Raw genomic sequence first — 19461 nt, forward strand, 5'->3', positions numbered from 1 at the left:
AAATATTTAATTACATTCTATCATATTTTATCGGTAAGATCTAATTCAACTAACAAATGTCGATATTATTAATTAAATTAAATACAATGTGCTAAATTCAAATCTAGAACCTAATGTTAATTTTTTTACTATTTCGTTTATGGACAAAAAAAATACTCTATATTTTGTTGCATAGTTAAACCAATTTTGATTATACGGATTAAATACCACAAAAATTAATTGTACTCTTTAAAAATGTTAATTGAATGTCCTTGAATCATATTGTTAAATTAAACATCATATATTGAATTCAAACTTGAGTGAGAGAGATATCACACATGAAATGGACAATCATATTGGGAGGAGAAGCAGGTATTTAATGTTTCGGTGAGAGATTTAATGTTTTGTTTTTGTATCTGAGACATGTCGGTCAGATACTGACACGATAGTAAAACTTTAATTACATTCAATACATTAATTTTCTCAAAATATTATCAATATCGATGTATCAATGTTGTGTTTAGCTTCATAAAATAGAATCCTTAATATAAAAATCATACAACACGAAATTCAGTAAAAGAACTTACCAGACAAAAATATGTGAAACATTAAGTGAGGGACACTTAACATATAAATATTTTATGATAGTTTAATCGGCTCGTATTTGATAAAAACTGAGAAGAATGCAAAGAGAAAAAAAAATAAAAATAAATTGAGTTTAACTAGAAATCAAAGAACTAATGGGATGGACTTAGCTAGCTGAAGAAAAAACAATATTTCTGTAATAAAGCAACCAATTTCAAAAGGACAAATTTTTTAGCATCTCTTAGAAAAGCACATAAGGCATTATGTAAAGCATATAAAAGGCTTGTAATCTGATTCAACTGATAATGAGAATAATTCTCTTCCTTATACGACACTCTTTTGTTTTCTAAATTTTAATCTATTCTAATAGTTCTCTAAATCAATAATCTTATAAGAACTTTACATAATCTGTTCATAACAAGAACTGAACTGTGTGTATTACAAATTACAAGTAATAGTTTCATATATTGAAAAAATAGTTTGTATCATTTTGGATTTTCCACTCTTCAACAGCCAAGTATTGTGTTGTGTATATATTTAATTTTGGGTTAAATAATTCAAATAAACACATTGTAGTCAACAACAATCAAAGAAGACTAAACTTTTTAGCCAACAGAACAAACATCATATGTAAGTGTGACAAAAATTGTAAATATCAAATGCATAGTCGTACATTTATAAATTAAAGAGAAAATTATAATTGTGTCATATAGTAAATGATATGAATATATGTAAATGTGACAAAAAAAAAGTGTTGGATGCAGTTTTTTTAGTAGGTATAAGAGATATTTTTTAACAACAAATTGGTAATTATAATTTCTTACCAAGTAGTTTTATATATAATATGTTTTACCTTAGCTGGTAAACTATATCTAATATGGAAGAAATGGATTGAAACCATGGTAACTCTAGTTGCACCAAATGAACTATACCAATGCTATGCCCTTAGGTTTGTTTGGTTGGAGGATTTTATAGGACAAAGTTTATATTTAGAGAAGATTCTTCTGGTGTCCTGGAGAGCCTTTATAACACTCAATGCTTGGAGAGGCAATGAAACGATACTCGGTGCCTAGAGAGGCAAGGAAATAATGATTGTTACCTAGAGAGGCAATAATACTTAACTCAAGAGCTGAGTGACACCAATAATCTTGAGTAATCTAGAGACTGTACTTTTGGTGGCCTCGAGAGGCCTTACAATACTTAATTCTTAGAGAAACAAGGAAATAATACTTGTTTTCTAGAGCGGTGGACAACACCCAATGTTTAGAGAGGCAAATAAACAATACTAAGTTTGGAGAGGCTTTAAGATGACTCAAGGCCGATTGAACAATTGTCACTTTTATATCGGATTAAGTCATTAACATTACTAAGAAAAACCCTTTCTAAAAGAGAGAGGACTAAATATAGAAACAATTATTGTGAACTAGAATAAAAATATGTGTTCTTATCTTCCCTTATTTTTTTTACTTAATGTTTTTAATTCTTTATGTTTTATCTTCCCTTTTTGTCTTAACAATTATCTATTAAAATATAGATAAATTTTCAGTAAAGAACTGATTTCTTAAAAAAAAATTAAAACGACCAATACATTTTAAACTTTATTTTATGTGTTTTCGAGTACCTTAAAAAATTATAATCATGAAGATATGATTTGTATCTTGAACCACAACTTAGAATAGTTAGATAAAGGTTTATGCCACTTTCTTAAGTACCATTCGTCCTTGTTGAATATCAATTGTGTGACTGAAAAACCTTGAACTGAATGACATGAAGATGTAAATTTGACTAAATGTGTTATTGACTATATTGAAATTAAAGGAATGACACGAAGATGTGAATGTCTACAAATGTTTTATTAATAAACTAAAATTGTATATAAATGTATTCTTGAATGTGTTGAGAATAATAGAATGATATGATGATGTGATTGTGAATAATTGCGCTATTAAAATATGTTGAGAGTTCTTTTGCTATGCAGTTTTGGAATTTTAGTGTGAAATACATACTGTAAATATTATTGTGAAATTTTGGATATTTAACTTAAGGACGTCTAACTATTGCGGAAGAGGATGGTATCTTATAATTGTGACAACTTAATAATCACATGATTTTTGTAACGGTCTAATGACTTCATGAATTGTAAGCTTATAATTAAGTCACGAGTTAGCATTATATGTGTTTGAGGAAGACAATTATGAGTTTGATAGTGAAAATCAATGCAATTGAGTCTTTGGGCAAGATGCCAAACCTTGGACGTGTATTTGAGTAGAGAATTTGTAAATGACTTGGGAGCAATTCTTTAATGTCAGAAGCTACCATGCAACACATGTTTATCGATACTAAATCCTTATATGAGTCTAGATATGATTCAAGTAAGTTTTGAGAATATGACCAATTATCATGTGTTGTTCGTCCTCGTACTGCGTCAGTTCACCAAATACATTAGAGTTTAGATTGGTAGCACCCGTTATGAGAAGTGTCATATAAAAAGTGCATCATATCACATTACATATGATTATGTGTATTTTGCCTTGATGATAATATTAGATTGATATGTGAATTTTGTAATTATGAATGACTTGTTCTTGTGATGTATTGTGTTACAACCATCTTGTGATTATTTGGTACGTGTTCTTCTTACTTTATTGCACTTATAATATGTTATGAATATTCACCTCTTTAATTGTTTGTGTTTGACTCTTGCGATGACACACAATTATATCACATATTTCATATGATATTTAGAATTTTTTAAAGTTGTTGTCGATGCTCATTTTGGAGTTTTATGATGTTGTTTATGTATGCTCAACGATCTTGTTTGAAATCACTCATTTGAAAAAATCTTTACTCTGATAGGTGATACTGAGATTGAAATCAATATTGTATTTTGTAAACAAGTGTTGTATAAATTGTTAGTATTATAATTTCTTTAATCTAAAGTTTAAATATTGTAATCTCAACTATGACGATGAAGTTAATGAAAAACCATAGTAATAAATTTAATTTTAAACCAATATAAATTAAAATTATATAATTGGTGAGTTTAACTTGCCACCTCCAAAATGTTATGAATACATCACCCTCTTAACAATCAGTAGACTTTTTAACGTAATTTTAAAGAAATTGAAAGAAAAAAAAAAACTATGACTTTCACGTTTTGAAACTTAAATGAGGAAAAAAATTTAGCACTTGTATGTGTAATTTCACCTCATGTGATGACAAAGATGACATGTGTCTCGAATTGATCAATATAGTAAAAATAGTAGAGTAATCTCCTCAAGGATAGTTTATCTCTCTATTGTGCAAGCAAAATTTAAATAACTTTAGAAATTAACAAAAGGTTTAAAAAGAAACTTGATTCTAATGAACAAACAAAATAAAAAATAAAATATGGACTAAAAGTTATTTTAAAAATTGATAGGATTTGAATCTCATTGTCACCCTCTTAGATGATTAAATCATTTTGCACGTAAAATTAGAAAACAAATATATTATATGATAGTGATTCGTTTCAAGTAAGTCAACATTCCATAACCACCATTTATCATTTGCAGCACAGTAAAGTTTTAATTAAATAAATTAAAGTAAATAAACTTGAGAAGACTAGGCCAAAATACAAACAACAAAAATGATTTTGAGGATCTAATCAACAAATTTAAACTAAGATTAACTTTTTTACTCTGCCACTTTAATATACACCAAAACCCATGTTGTTATTCAGTTATACTTGATTTCTAATAAAACATAATCATAATGATATATTCCTATATTCAAAGCATAGTTTCTAATTTTTCAATTAAAAGTGCTTAAATAAATGAAAATAGTTTGCAAGGTGATAGAATATATATTTTTTAGGATTTTAAAAAGATATTTATCATCTAATTTATTTTATTTTAAGATTTTGATTCAGATTTATTTTTTTTATTTTTGTATTTGCAAATTTAATTATGAAAAAACATTACTAAAAATCAACGCTTTATCTGCGGATTTTCATGCGGATTAAAATTAAAAATCCACAAGAAATATGTTACTTTGGGATATACATGCAGAATTATTTCTGAACGTAAAACCTTCGTGATAATTGTTTTATGAAGATCTCTAAATGCACTGCAGATATTTTCGTAGAAAAAGTAAATAAATTCTGCAACAAAATGTTATTAAATTTAAAACATTTTCTTAAGATTTTTTATGCAGAAAAATGTGTTCTAAAGGTAATTATTCCAAAGATAATTTCCATGAAATTTCCCTGAAAATCCGCAGTTAAACAAAATAAAGTTTGGTAATAAAGAAATGTCATTCCTGCACTTCAATCACTAATGCAGAAAATTTACACAACAGATAGTGAACAATGGCGGAATGCAATCATAACAACAATTTAGCCACCCCTATTAAATATTATTTGACTTTCTAAACGGAGAGAAATGCTTACATCATAACAACAAAACTATATCCATTTTGAATTTATTTTGACTCAATAAACAAATTGATGAAGTGCACTAAGGTTATTATTGTTGTGTTTATGCTCTTTTTGAGTGGAAGGTGTTATGGACAAGAAGAAGATTCTGATGTTACTCCAATCGAGAAAAGAGAGGTGGAATTTCTGTACTCTACAATTCAAGGCTTAGACATATGCTTAATCAAAAATACCTCTATGCAGAAGCAATGATGGCAATGTCTGAACTCTTTAACTCCTTCAACTTCACATTAGATTCCAATTTCATAAAAACACTAGATCTGCAATTAAAACAATTTATAAATTGAAAATGTTCAAAAAAACAACACACTAAAATACTAAATTAGACTAAATCAAAAAAAAATTAGAGAAAATGGTGGGGGTATTGTTTCATTTCAAAATTTATAAAAATGACACTACGCGAAAAAACGGCTTTTACAGCGCTTTTTTTAAGCCATTTACAGCGCTTTTTCAAACAAATAAGCGCTGTGGAAACGGGCGCTGTAAATGATACAACAGCGCTTCTATAAAAGCGCTATAAAACATGTAAATACAACGCGCGCTTGTTATGCACATTTTACAGCGCTTCTTCACAAAAAGCGCTGTAATATGCACCCCGTCATATGAGTTATGGGTGTGCATATTACAGCGCTTTCTCACAAAAGCGCTGTAATATGCCCACCCATAATTTCATATATGGGCGTACATATTACAGCGCTTTCTCGAAAAAGCGCTGTAATATGCACCCCGTCATATGAGTTATGGGTGTACATATTACAGCGCTTTCTCGAAAAAGCGCTGTAAAATGCCTACCCATAATTTCATATATGGGTGTGCATATTACAGCGCTTTCTCGAAAAAGCGCTGTAAAATGCCTACCCATAATTTCATATTATGGGTCTGCATTTTACAGCGCTTTCTCAAAAAAGCGCTGTAATATGCCCACCCATAATTTCATATTATGGGTCTGCATTTTACAGCGCTTTTCTTGTACATATTACAGCGCTTTCTCACGGAAGCGCTGTTGAAGGTGCACCATTAAAGCGCTTTAGAACAACATTTTACAGCGCTTTTTAAAAAAAGCGCTGTAAAATGCATTATTTTTTTTTTTAAACGCTGTAAATTAATTATTTGAAATGAAAAATGCTTTTTAGCTTTTTATGGCACTTTTTTTAAAAAGCGCTGTCTTTTATCATTGTACCCAAAATTATTTTTGATCCAAAATCACTTCACAATCAGTAGAACAGAACATATTACAGACAATCAGTAGAACAGAACATATTATAGACAATCAGTTCACACAATCAATAGAACATAAATCAGAACTCTGTAACTTTTTTAACATATATGTAACTCTGTAATTTACAACCTAAGTAACTACATTCAGATACATATATACAACCTAATTTACAACCTAATTACCTACATTCAGATCCATTATATAATAACTAACAGATCCATTATATGCATATATTGTGTCCTATGATCATTTACATATAATAACTAACAGAATATACATTATATGCACTAGCTACCATATAATATTCAGATCCCTTGCCCAGCACAAGCTATTTCCCAGAAAATCAAATAATTTTCATGTCAAGCACGTACTGACACCATTCTTCCTTTAATTCCATCAGATCTTCCTCAGAATATGATGGACTGGAATTGGCAAAGTACTGCAATATAAAAATTGAACATATTATATTAAGTTAGTATCAAATATATAGATAATTTATATATGAAAATCATATAATGCAAATACCGTACCGTTTCTGGGATAATAGTTTTATTCTTCTCAACAATCTCCTTCATGAATCTCAATATGTAGTACCCACAGTCAATGTTATTTGTTTGACGAGGGCACTTTATTGAGATCCATGTAATGTTATTCGACTTCTGCTTCGACACTTTAGCACCTCTTTGAGCTCGATAAACTTTTAAGGCACTATCGAATGAATAAATGTGATTATTAGAGCATGAATATTTATATATATATATATATATAAATATTCATGCTCTAATAATCACATTTATTCATTCGATAGTGCCTTAAAAGTTTATCGAGCTCAAAGAGGTGCTAAAGTGTCGAAGCAGAAGTCTAATAACATTACATGGATCTCAATAAAGTGCCCTCGTCAAACAAATAACATCGACTGTGGGTACTACATATTGAGATTCATGAAGGAGATTGTTGAGAAGAATAAAACTATTATCCCAGAAACGGTACGGTATTTGCATTATATGATTTTCATATATAAATTATCTATATATTTGATACTAACTTAATATAATATGTTCAATTTTTATATTGCAGTACTTTGACAATTCCAGTCCATCATATTCTGAGGAAGATCTGATGGAATTAAAGGAAGAATGGTGTCAGTACGTGCTTGACATGAAAATTATTTGATTTTCTGGGAAATAGCTTGCTGCTGGGCAAGGGATCTGAATATTATATGGTAGCTAGTGCATATAATGTATATTCTGTTAGTTATTATATGTAAATGATCATAGGACACAATATATGAACATGCATATGGATCTGAATGTAGTTTAGGTTGTAAATTAGGTTATATATATATACGTATCTGAATGTAGGTAATTAGGTTGTAAATTAGGTTGTATATATGTATCTGAATGTAGTTACTTAGGTTGTAAATTACAGAGTTACATATATGTTAAAAAAGTTACAGAGTTCTGATTTATGTTCTACTGATTGTGTGAACTGCTTATGGTATTTGAATATGTTTTGTTGTTGTGTGCACTGATTGTGAAGTGATTTTGGATCAAAATAATTTTGGATACAAAGATAAAAGACAGCGCTTTTTAAAAAAAGTGCCATAAAAAGCTAAAAAGCACCTTTCATTTCAAATAATTAATTTAATTATAAATGACAAAAGAGTAGATCAAAATATTTACTTGAATGTCATTCCAGATGATATCTTTGGCATCCTTCAACGCCTTATCTCTCCAGTTGTCTATTGTTATTGGGACATTTTGACGAACAACAGCCCCAATGTAGCTTACAAACATGGAGCTGTTGGGGTCAACTGGCTGACCACTCTCGTTCCAGCCAACCTAATAAACTCATATAGTAAGTACATGCCCTAAACCCTAAAAAAAGATAAAAAAACACACAGCAAACAGAGTATATATAGTATACCTCAAATTTAATGCCACTGCTCCGTGCTTTAATCACCCTTTGCATGATAGTTGCACCACGTTTGACTTCTTTTTCGTAAGTCTTAGAGGTGCCAACTTCTTCATTTTGAACTTCTAAATCTTTGTTTGTATCCATTTAACTACAACAAGTTCAACATGCACTTTAGTATAACATCAACAAGCTCAACATGGATCATGCATTATTATAAACAAACTCAACATGTATCAGTATATCTTAAAAAAGCTCAACATGCATTCTAATGATTACAAAAATTTAATAACATCAATACCTGAATAATGATGGTTCGAAGAAAGACGAAATGCAAAGAAAAGAGGGTTTGCAGAAAGTTCACAGAAATATGGTTCACAGAAATACGGTTTGAAGAAATACGTAATGAGGGTTACGTATTTCAATGAAAATATATTGTGTGAAATGGGAGAGATGATCTTGGATGGAAATAAGGTTCGAAATGAAGGAGATGATCGTGGAAATAAGGTTCGTAAAGGACGGGATGATAGGGTTTGCAAAAGAAGAGAAGAAATGAAGGTTGAGATGAAGGTTACGTAATGAAGAGGAAACTGAAGAGGTAACTGTTATATATACGTAACACTTTTACAGCGCTTTTTATAAGCCTTTTACAGCGCTTATTTTGTAAAGCGCTCTAAAAGGCTTCTTTAGTTAAATTTTTAAAAGGCTCTTTTACAGCGCTTTTTTCAAATAAGCGCTGTAAAAGACCTCCGTGTGTTATTATGTTATTTGAATGCCTTTTACAGCGCTTTTTTCAAATAAGCGCTGTAAAAGACCTCCGTGTGTTATTATGTTATTTGAATGCCTTTTACAGCGCTTTTTTCAAATAAGCGCTGTAAAAGACCTCCGTGTGTTATTATGTTATATGAATGCCTTTTACAGCGCTTTCACACATAAGCGCTCTAAAAGGCTTCTTTAGTTAAATTTTTAAAAGGCTCTTTTACAGCGCTTTTTTCAAATAAGCGCTGTAAAAGACCTCCGTGTGTTATTATGTTATATGAATGCCTTTTACAGCGCTTTCACACATAAGCGCTCTAAAAGGCTTCTTTAGTTAAATTTTTAAAAGGCTCTTTTACAGCGCTTTTTTCAAATAAGCGCTGTAAAAGACCTCCGTGTGTTATTATGTTATTTGAATGCCTTTTACAGCGCTTTTACACATAAGCGCTCTAAAATGTCTCTTTATGTTAATTTTAAGAGGCTCTTTTACAGCGCTTTTCCCAAATAAGCGCTGTAAAAGACCTCCGTGTGTTATTATGTTATATGAATGTTTTTTAAAGCCTTTTACAGCGCTTTTCCACATAAGCGCTCTAAAATGTCTCTTTATGTTAATTTTAAAAGGCTCTTTTACAGCGCTTTTTCCAAATAAGCGCTGTAAAAGGCCTTATTGTTTTTGTGTTTTGTTATGTTATGTTATTTTTTAAACAAGCTCAACATGCATGCAAAACCCACATAGTAGTAACTGGTCACCACAAAAATCCCTTCCTCTTCACCAAACTCTTCTCCTTTTATGCATCTTCTTCACAAACATCAAAGCTTACTCTTTCACAATTCAATCTCCACCTCAACACCCTTTTTATCTCTTTACATTCTCTTTCCTTCTTAAATCGAAACTTAATTGGTATTCAGGATCATTGCCATGTTGCGAAAAATGGGTTTGTGTCTGGTGTTTTTGGGGATTCCCATGATGCGTACAAGGTGTTTGAAGAAATGGGTTTGTGTCTGATGTTTTTTGGATTCCCATGATGCGTACAAGGTGTTTGAAGAAATGGGTTTGTGTCTGATGTTTTTTGGATTCCCATGATGCGTACAAGGTGTTTGAAGAAATTAGGTGTCTGATGAATATTATTTTTAAAGCTTTTTTACAGCGCTTTGTCAAATAAGCGCTGTAAAATGTCTTTTTTACTCACTTTCAAAAGAGTCGTTTACAGCGCTTTGTGTGAAAAGCGCTGTAAAAGGTATAAAACACTCATTATTTTATTTTTAAAAGGATCTTTTACAGCGCTTTTTAAGATAAGCGCTGTAAAATGTCTCTTTATTTTATTTTTGTGTTTGGTTTATTTGGGTTGGGATGACATTAAAAACATTTTTATCATTGTTTATTGGATTAAAAATATTGTTATCATTGTCTTTATCACAATACTTTAGGAGATGATGAATTATTAGAAATGAGTATTCTGAAGAATCTATATATATATATGCACTGAGCAAAAGAGAATCTCTCTATTCAGTTCAGTTCAGTTCATGTAAATTACTAATTTATATTCAGTTCAGTTCATGTAAATCAAGCTAAATATAAAACACTCATTGTTACATGAACTTGGTATAAAACACTCAAATCAAGCTAAATATAAGCAGAAAATAAATTAATCAGAAAATAAATTAATCAGAACTTAGTATAAAACACTCAATTCAGATTACATGCATATTTACAATAACACAGTTCAGATTACATGCATAGCTTATATAAAACAATTAAACATATATATACATTAAGATGCCCTTCTTCTTTTCCTGGTGACATTCACATTTGTTTGTCCATTTACAATACGAAACGATGGATTAATCCAAATTCCCTCATCATGATCATCTCTAAGATATAAACCATCATCAGTTGAATCAATTTCATGTGGTTGTTGTGATGTTGCAAATAAAAGATCATTACCAACATCTTCATCATTATTGTTATCATCACTTATTTTATTGGTCGATAGGACAACAGACCATTTATCATTAGAAGGATCAGTGACATAAAACACTTGTTGAGCTTGCGACGCTAAAATAAAAGGCTCGTCTTTGTATCCCACCCTATTAAAATCGACAAGCAAGAATCCTGACTCATCAATCCGAACGCCATTATTATTATCGACCCACTTGCAACCAAATATGGGAACACGAAACATTGTGTAGTCTAACTCCCATATGCGCTCGATAACCCCAAAATATGATAGATTTGCATATATTGGGTTTTTGTCTTTTGCACTTGAGACATGCATCGCTTCAGCTACGAGAGTGACTCCACTATTTTGCATAGTGGTCTGATCATCTTGTTCTTTGGTATAAAATGTGTAGCCGTTAATAACATAACCAGTGTAAGAAAAGACATGTAAGCTCGGACCATTTGCTAGCCACCTCAATCTATTTGAAATTGATCCGGGGTCTATATCAAATTTTGACATTATGTGATTTTTTAACCATGTTACAAAACTTCGATTGTGCTCTCGAGTTATCCAATTTTGATTCCTATTCATGTTCAAACGAGATAACTGATCAATGTGTATTGTAACATACGGTTGAACCTCATCATCATTGTGCAGAACATACAATTGTGCCTGCTCCCATTCTGTCCTTGATATAGTCAGTAGTCTCCTTCCAGTTATCCCTTCTCCTGATAGTCTTCCCGAATGACGAGACATGGGAAGCCCTATGGATTCAACATTGGACAGATATTCAGTACAAAATTCAGCAGCCTCTTCAACAATGTATCGTTCAGCAATACAACCTTCTGGTCGACTTCTACTTTTTACGTACCCTTTTAATATTTTCATATATCGTTCTATCGGATACATCCATCTCATATAAGCTGGCCCACAAAGTTGTGTCTCCTTAACCAGATGAACAGTAAGGTGAACCATTATATCAAAAAACGATGGTGGGAAATACATTTCAAGCTCACACAAAGTAACAACAATTTCCCTCTGCAATGTCGGTAATTTCTGAGGGTCGATCACTTTACTACAAATTTCCCTGAAGAAGAAACATAATCTAGTTAAGGCTAGTCGAACTTTTTCAGGTAAAATGGAACGTATACCTATTGGTAGCAAATGCTCCATTATAATATGACAATCATGGGTCTTCAAACCTTTTAACTTGAGGTCTTTCATACAAACCAAATTTTTAATGTTCGAAGAGTATCCTTCTGGAACTTTAACTTCGTGTAGAAATTTACATAAAACAATTTTTTCCTTTCTAGATAGAGTATGAGCGGCTGGAGGTAGATATGTGCGATTTCCTTTCTTTACTGGAGCCAGTTCATTTCTTATTCCCATATCGACCAAGTCCAATCTTGCATTGACGCCATCTTTAGACTTTCCTGGAACATTGAGTAACGTACCAATAACACTTTCAAATACATTTTTTTCAATATGCATCACATCGAGGAAATGTCTTACATACAATGACTTCCAATATGGCAATTCAAAGAAAATTGACTTTTTCTTCCACCCAGTTTTCACCAGCTCTCCCGCAAAAGGTTTGCCAAATTTATTGGTCAAACCTTGTACTTTTTCAAGTATTTGATATCCAGTCGGTGCTAAAGGAGCTTTACCTTCCTCTGATTTTCCATTGAATGCATTTCTCCACCCACGATACTGATGACTATAAGGTAAAAATCTACGATGTCCAAGAAACACATTCTTCTTACAATGTTTCAACCGCATCCAATTTGTACTCTCTTCACATATAGGACATGCACACTGACCTTTAATGCTATATCCTGATAAATTACCATATGCTGGAAAATCATTAATTATGCCGAACAACATAACCCTTAAATTGAAACATTCTTTCTTATACCCATCATAAACTTCCACACCTGTCTCCCACATACTTTTTAAATTTTCGATTAGAGGAGTCAAGTATACGTCGATATCATTCCCCGGTTGTTTGGGTCCAGAAATTAACAGAGACAACATCATAAACTTACGCTTCATACATAACCATGGAGGTAGGTTATATATTACCAAAATCACAGGCCACGTGCTATGTGAGATGCTTTGAAGACCATGTGGATTCATTCCATCAGTAGAAAGTGCAAGTCTTAGATTTCTTGACTCTATCCCGAATTCAGGATACTCGTGATCAATTTTTGCCCATTGTGGGGAATCTGCAGGGTGTCGAAACATTCCATCTCTAATTCTTTCATCTGCATGCCATGTCAAGTGTTTTGAATCTTCTTCACTGCGATACATGCGCCTAAATCTTGGTATTATAGGAAAATACCACACGACTTTTGCTGGAGTAGATTCTTTCTTCTTATATCGAGAGACATTGCATTTCGGACACGCCTTAAGTAGTTCATATTCGTTTCGAAATAAAATGCAATCGTTAGGACACGCATGAATCCTTTCGTAACTCATTCCAATAGAACACAAAATCCGTTTAGCCTCGTAGGTTCGACTGGGAAGTTCATTATCATCTGGCAACATATCTTTTATGAGTGTTAATAATTCCGTAAAGCTTTTATCAGACCATCCATTACTCGCTTTTAAGTTGTACAACTTTAATATCGCTGACAGTCTTGTGAATTTAGTACAACCATTATATAATTCTTTCTCTGCATCACTCAACAAACTTTCAAACATTTTAGGACAATCTCGAAGATCTTCTTCAACTGCTTTTGCAATCTCATCAACTCGGTCCGGCTCATATGTATCTGTATCGAAATCAGTTGAAGCATATGTAGAACTATTCTCAAAATTAATGTTTCCTTTTTTTTTCTCACCATGTCTTATCCAACATGTGTAGCTTTGATCAATTCCATTACATACTAGATGTCCTTCTAATTCATCTTCTCTAACACGTTTTCCAAAACAACATTTTAAACAAGGACAAACTACTCTATTTGGATCTTTTGCATTCTTCACTGCAAACTCAACAAACTCCTTCACTCCAATTTCATACTCTTTTGACAATCGATTGGCTGAAATCCATTTCCTATCCATATTATACCACCTATATAAATGCAGTAACAAAAATAATAAGCTTTCAAAACATATCAACAAGTTTCAAAAAGAAACCAATATCAACTAAAAATTTCAAAACAGAACAGATCATGTGGTATGAGTTTTTGACAATTTTTGACAATTTCAAAACATAACAGATCATGTGTAAAAAATACCTTAAACAACGTAGATGGCCGCACAGTACGTAGAGGATATTAGGGTTCGCAACGTATATAATTATTTGAAAGATGTATTTTACAGCGCTTGTGAAAAACGCGCTGTAATAGGTAGTTAAATTCAATGAAAGCGCATGTGTTTTACAGCGCTTGTGAAAAAAGCGCTGTAATAGGTAGTTAAATTCAATGAAAGCGCATGTGTTTTACAGCGCTTGTGAAAAAAGCGCTGTAATAGGTAGTTAAATTCAATGAAAGCGCATGTGTTTTACAGCGCTTGTGAAAAAAGCGCTGTAATAAGTAGTTAAATTCAATGAAAGCGCATGTGTTTTACAGCGCTTGTGAAAAAAGCGCTGTAATAAGTAGTTAAATTCAATGAAAGCGGATGTGTTTTACAGCGCTTGTGAAAAAAGCGCTGTAATAGGTAGTTAAATTCAATGAAAGCGCATGTGTTTTACAGCGCTTGCGAAAAAAGCGTTGTAACACATTTACGAAAGCGCTTCCGTTTACAGCGCTTTTTTGACAAGCGCTGTAAAATCCTTATAACGTGATGCGCAAACGTTATATGACCTACTACAGCGCTTGTTTTACAGCGCTTTACATAAAAAGCGCTGTAATAGGTTCCGTTATTTTTAAAATATAATTACAACAGCGCTTGTGTTTAGAAAGCGCTGTAAAATGGGCGCTGTTAAATGTCATTTCTGGCGTAGTGTGAATAAGGATGTTTTTATCCATATCAATGTAATTTTTTATCAGGTTTGGAAAACAGGAACAAGACACATACCAGCATTCATATTCTAACTAAAAATTTCAATGCTAATATTATTAAATATCACCCCTATTTTTAGAAAAGTTTGTTAAAATGAATCTTTAGAAAAGCAACTTGTACAAAACATACTGAGCCATATAAAATATTAGACTAGAAGTTAAATGAACTAAAAAAAACATACTCAACCATAAAAAACAAATCAAATACAATAATTCAAAACAAATTAAACTCAACCATTCAAATAGCTTAAACCAATAAAGCATAGAGCTGAAGAGATTGAAAATCATATAGATTAATGTAAGAACAAATCCAACAGATCCAAGCAATTAGAACTTACAATGAATGCCTTTTAGAGTGGCTAGGTCATTTGACCAAACCACAATAGTAAATAACAATGATATAACACATTTAAATTTATCCAAAACATAGTAAGATGAGAAATTAAAGAAAAATTCAATCAAGGTTTATTCTGAAGGAAAAAACAAAGTACTTTAATTTGATATAGGGTATAGGGTACACCAACAATCTTTGAAGCACAAATTCATTTCTTCGTTTGAATAAAATCAATAGTATGGCTATATATAACATGAAAAATGTAATTTAAAATTTTGATCTTCACACAAAAAATTAGGAGGCACTTATCCTAGTTACATTTTTATTATTTTTTTTCTCCTATTTTCATTACATTTTTTATTTATTTTCTTTCAGATATTTAAATTGCTCCAAATTAGTTGTTTTTCTAATCAATATGAATTTTGATGTAAGTAGGGTAATGTTTTTGCCAAAGAATATTAAACTAAACAAAAATTAAGCATTAAATAATATGAACAAATTTTGATATAGATTAACCTATGCCTTAGAAACATTGTTTTCAACAGAATCATTATCTATGAAGTGTAGTGAATGTGGTTTGGATAATTTGGATGCAAACAAGTGTAGAAGTAAATCCAGTTCTATTGATAAACAATCTCAAGATTTCATGATGAACCGGTTTTTACCAGCAGCAAAGGCTATGACTTTAAAACCAACTCAACATGCTCCAAGAAAAAACAACCTGTTCTGTTAGAACAACTTAGCACCGAATTTGTTAGTGAGGAAAAGAAAACATTTGTTAACTATAGAAAAATCACTGATATTATACCATACGCTGATCAATACTAAGAAGAGGAACAAGAAGAAGAAGAAAGTGGTCATGAAACTGATGATTATACAAATATTTCAGCTAGAGGTTGTGGATTATTTCTTAGTTCATGCATTAAGAATTCACTGTGCTTACTAAATCAAATGCCTGAGACAAAAATGGAGAACTAGATTTCCATGTGGTCCTATGAGTGATTGAAAATGTCATTATCTAAAAATGTCATTTCCTAAAAGTGTAGAGGAAACACTAACCAATTTGCCTCCAAAATCATCAATTATAGCGCAACTGGTTAAGAAATTTTCACGGAATCTAAAATTAGGCATTACACAGAAGAATCATAATTCAACTTCCAGTATTTAACATGTTTTATATTCCTGATTAGACTAAACTGAATAATTAAAACTTGTAATACCGAAAAAAAATATAGACTGGATAAACTGGATAAATTTTCAACAGCCAAATTAAACTGTATTAAGCACCAAATCTCCCTGATACATCACATAGTCATAAATGTTCTCTTGTTCCAACAAATTATAGAATTGCAGGTGTATAACAGCATCACGAATTGGTCAACGCTTGAGGTAGTTGGCAGCAACTATAATTGCTTAAAGAAAAACACACAAGCACAATCATTATACCAAAGCAATCACCATAAGTCCCCAATATCTTATATTTTATCATAAAATAATTACATTAAATAAAAACTTTACATATTTCTTTTAGATAAATCAAAATTATTGCATCCCTATATATATAACTTTTCTAAGAAAGCTAAGGGTAAGGGCATTACTATCACTACATATCCTCTTGGAATCCAGAGGCAGTATATAAACTGCATAACTTGGTAGCTGCAGCCCATATGCAAGAAACACATGCTACACACTAATAATTGTCCAGAAATATGGTCATCAGTGCAAGTTTATATATTGTATAGCCGACCTAGATTCAGTTACTAAATCTAAGACTTGCACTTACAATTTTCAAATAGCAACTTGGAATGAAACTGTTCCCTTGCATTTGTTTAGCATAAAAACACAAACATCAAGTTTCAAATTATTGTGAGTGAGATTCAAATCAACATTCCATGTTCTCTCTTGGTCAACACAAAGTGTAGCATTTCTTCCTTCCATCATGTGCAGATGTAGATTTGAAAATTATCTTGGTATGATCAAGATATCTCTCTCAATGTATGTCTTTTGGATCACACATGTAAAGAAGTCCTTCTCAGAATTGAATTTTTTTTTCTTCACTTAATCTTACAAAGTTCTAGTTCTCTCCTTAAGATAACAGCTACTTCCTGCTACATTGTCCATACACCTAGTTGTCAAATCATGCATTTTCTAGGACTCTGCTTTTCTCATCCTTAGATTCTTTTTGTTCTTCTTGGATGATTTTCATATTCTTACAAATTTTAGAAGATGGTGATGGAGACTTTGGCCTTTTACCCTGCAAAGGTGAAGGATCATCAATAATTTCCAAAGATCTATCACTCTCACCAACCATTTCAGATTCTAAATGCAAGGAAATATGGTTAACTAACTACCAATTTTTTAGGAATACAACCAAACAAAATTTATCAATATGTTATATGTCAGATACCAATGCCTGTAAACCCAAATTTACTGTAAATTTGTCCAACTAAAACAATGTTACAATCATTAATTATATTACTATTTTTTTAGATATTAATCAAAACAGCACACTTATAAGAGCTCACTTGTATTCGGTTACTAAATCCAAAGATTTCACTTACAATTATCAACTCAAAATCTAGTGCTCTTTGATCAGACACACCATCTTTCCAACAATTATCTCCTCATTTCATCTAATTTACATAATAAATCTTGCAGTAAGAAACATTAAAAGATACATTGTCCACCATATCATGTTTTCCACTCCATGACACTTCTCCCCTCCACTCAACATCAAACATAACTGAGAATATTTGATATTGACCAAATACCAGCCAAGACAACCCAACAATAACAAATAGACTGACCTCTCATGTTCAACCCCAATTAGAAAAGTTTGTGTTATATAATGTTATTATATATTAGTAGTAAGGGTATTTTAGACATTTCTATTATCCTATATAGATACTCATTGTAACCATATTAACTCAAGTTTGGTTCATTCTATGTTATGAAACCCTAGAGTGGTTGTCTGTCTTCTTCCTCTTTTCATTGTTAACATGGTATCAAAGAGATTTGGTTGATTTTGGGATCTATTGTAAAGAAGAGAGAGACTATTTTGATAGGAAAGACAACCACCAAAAGAGAAAAGAGAAGAGTAACCCTATTCCCGATTTTGTTAAATCAGTCTCAGAAAAACATCGATTGTGCATTCGTTAACCGTTGGATCGGGCTGATTTTTGGACAGCATATTCGCAACATTCAGGCCTTCGTCTTCAACAGTCGGATTGGGGAAACAACGTCTTGAGGGGGAGAAATCGTGATTTTGTTTCAGTGATTATCCCTAATTTATTTTGTCTCAGTGATTGTGTTTGTCGTATTTTCCTGTCATTATTTGTTATGGTTGGTGCTAAGGATGTTTCTCTTCAAGCTCTTAGTGTTCACCTTAATAGACAAAACTACTCTTATTGTAGTTATGTGATGAAAATTTTTTTGATTGGAAAAAATATGTGGGGTTATGTTGATGGAACTTATGTTAAGCCTACAGATAAAAAAGATGAAACTCAATATGCAAAAGATCTGAAAACATGGAATGTTAGTCATTCAAAAATTATTACTTGGATTAATAATTCTGTTGAGGTGTCTATAGGAGTGCAACTAGCAAAATATGATACTACTAAAGAGATTTGGGATCACTTGAATCGTTTGTATGTTCAGTCTAACTTTGCAAAACGTTATCATTTGAAAAGTGATATTAGAGCCCTTAAGCAGAACAATATGACCATTCATGAATTCTATTCGGTAATGAATAATATGTGGGATCAATTGGCTCTTATGGAATCACCTGAGTTGAAAGCTGTCAAAGCATACATTGATCAAAGAGAGAAGCAACGTCTAGTTTGGTTTATGATGGCTCTTCGGGATGATTTTGAGGGCCTTCGTTGGTGGTATTGGCAGAAGAAATCAGACTTAAGACTCATTCTAGTGTATCAGTTAAGGGAATTTTCTCAACTCTTCCATCTGTTTTTGTTGCTCTTGATCAAAAAGGAAAATCTCAAGGGAGGGTTGGGCTTGGTAATGATGAATGTGCATTTTGCAATGAAAAATGTCATTGGAAAGCACATTGTCCGAAATTAGGGAGAGCACATAAGAAGAATTTTATGGGGCAATCGTCCAATGTTGTTGCTTCTGTTCCTCCTACCATTGGCTCTAGTTCTGGTTCTGTATACTCATCTGAGACTGCTTCCTAAATATCTGATATTGCAGAAAAGCTTCAAAAACTTTTTGCCACTCAATCACATGCCATGTCTTCCACC

At 31.9% G+C, this 19461-nt stretch overlaps 1 long non-coding RNA gene across 1 annotated transcript; it reads right to left on the reverse strand.

The window, feature by feature from the left end:
- Window positions 1–6327: 6327 nt before the first annotated feature.
- On the reverse strand, window positions 6328–6979 carry LOC140919900 (uncharacterized). Its single transcript, XR_012162525.1, has 2 exons — window positions 6788–6979; window positions 6328–6696 (listed from the first exon to the last, which is right to left on the reverse strand). It is a non-coding gene; the product is annotated as an uncharacterized lncRNA (long non-coding RNA).
- Between the last annotated feature and the right edge of the window lie 12482 nt (window positions 6980–19461).

Source organism: Cicer arietinum, chromosome 4 (genome assembly GCF_000331145.2).
Source record: "Cicer arietinum cultivar CDC Frontier isolate Library 1 chromosome 4, Cicar.CDCFrontier_v2.0, whole genome shotgun sequence".
In the NCBI taxonomy this organism is placed as follows: Eukaryota; Viridiplantae; Streptophyta; class Magnoliopsida; order Fabales; family Fabaceae; genus Cicer; species Cicer arietinum.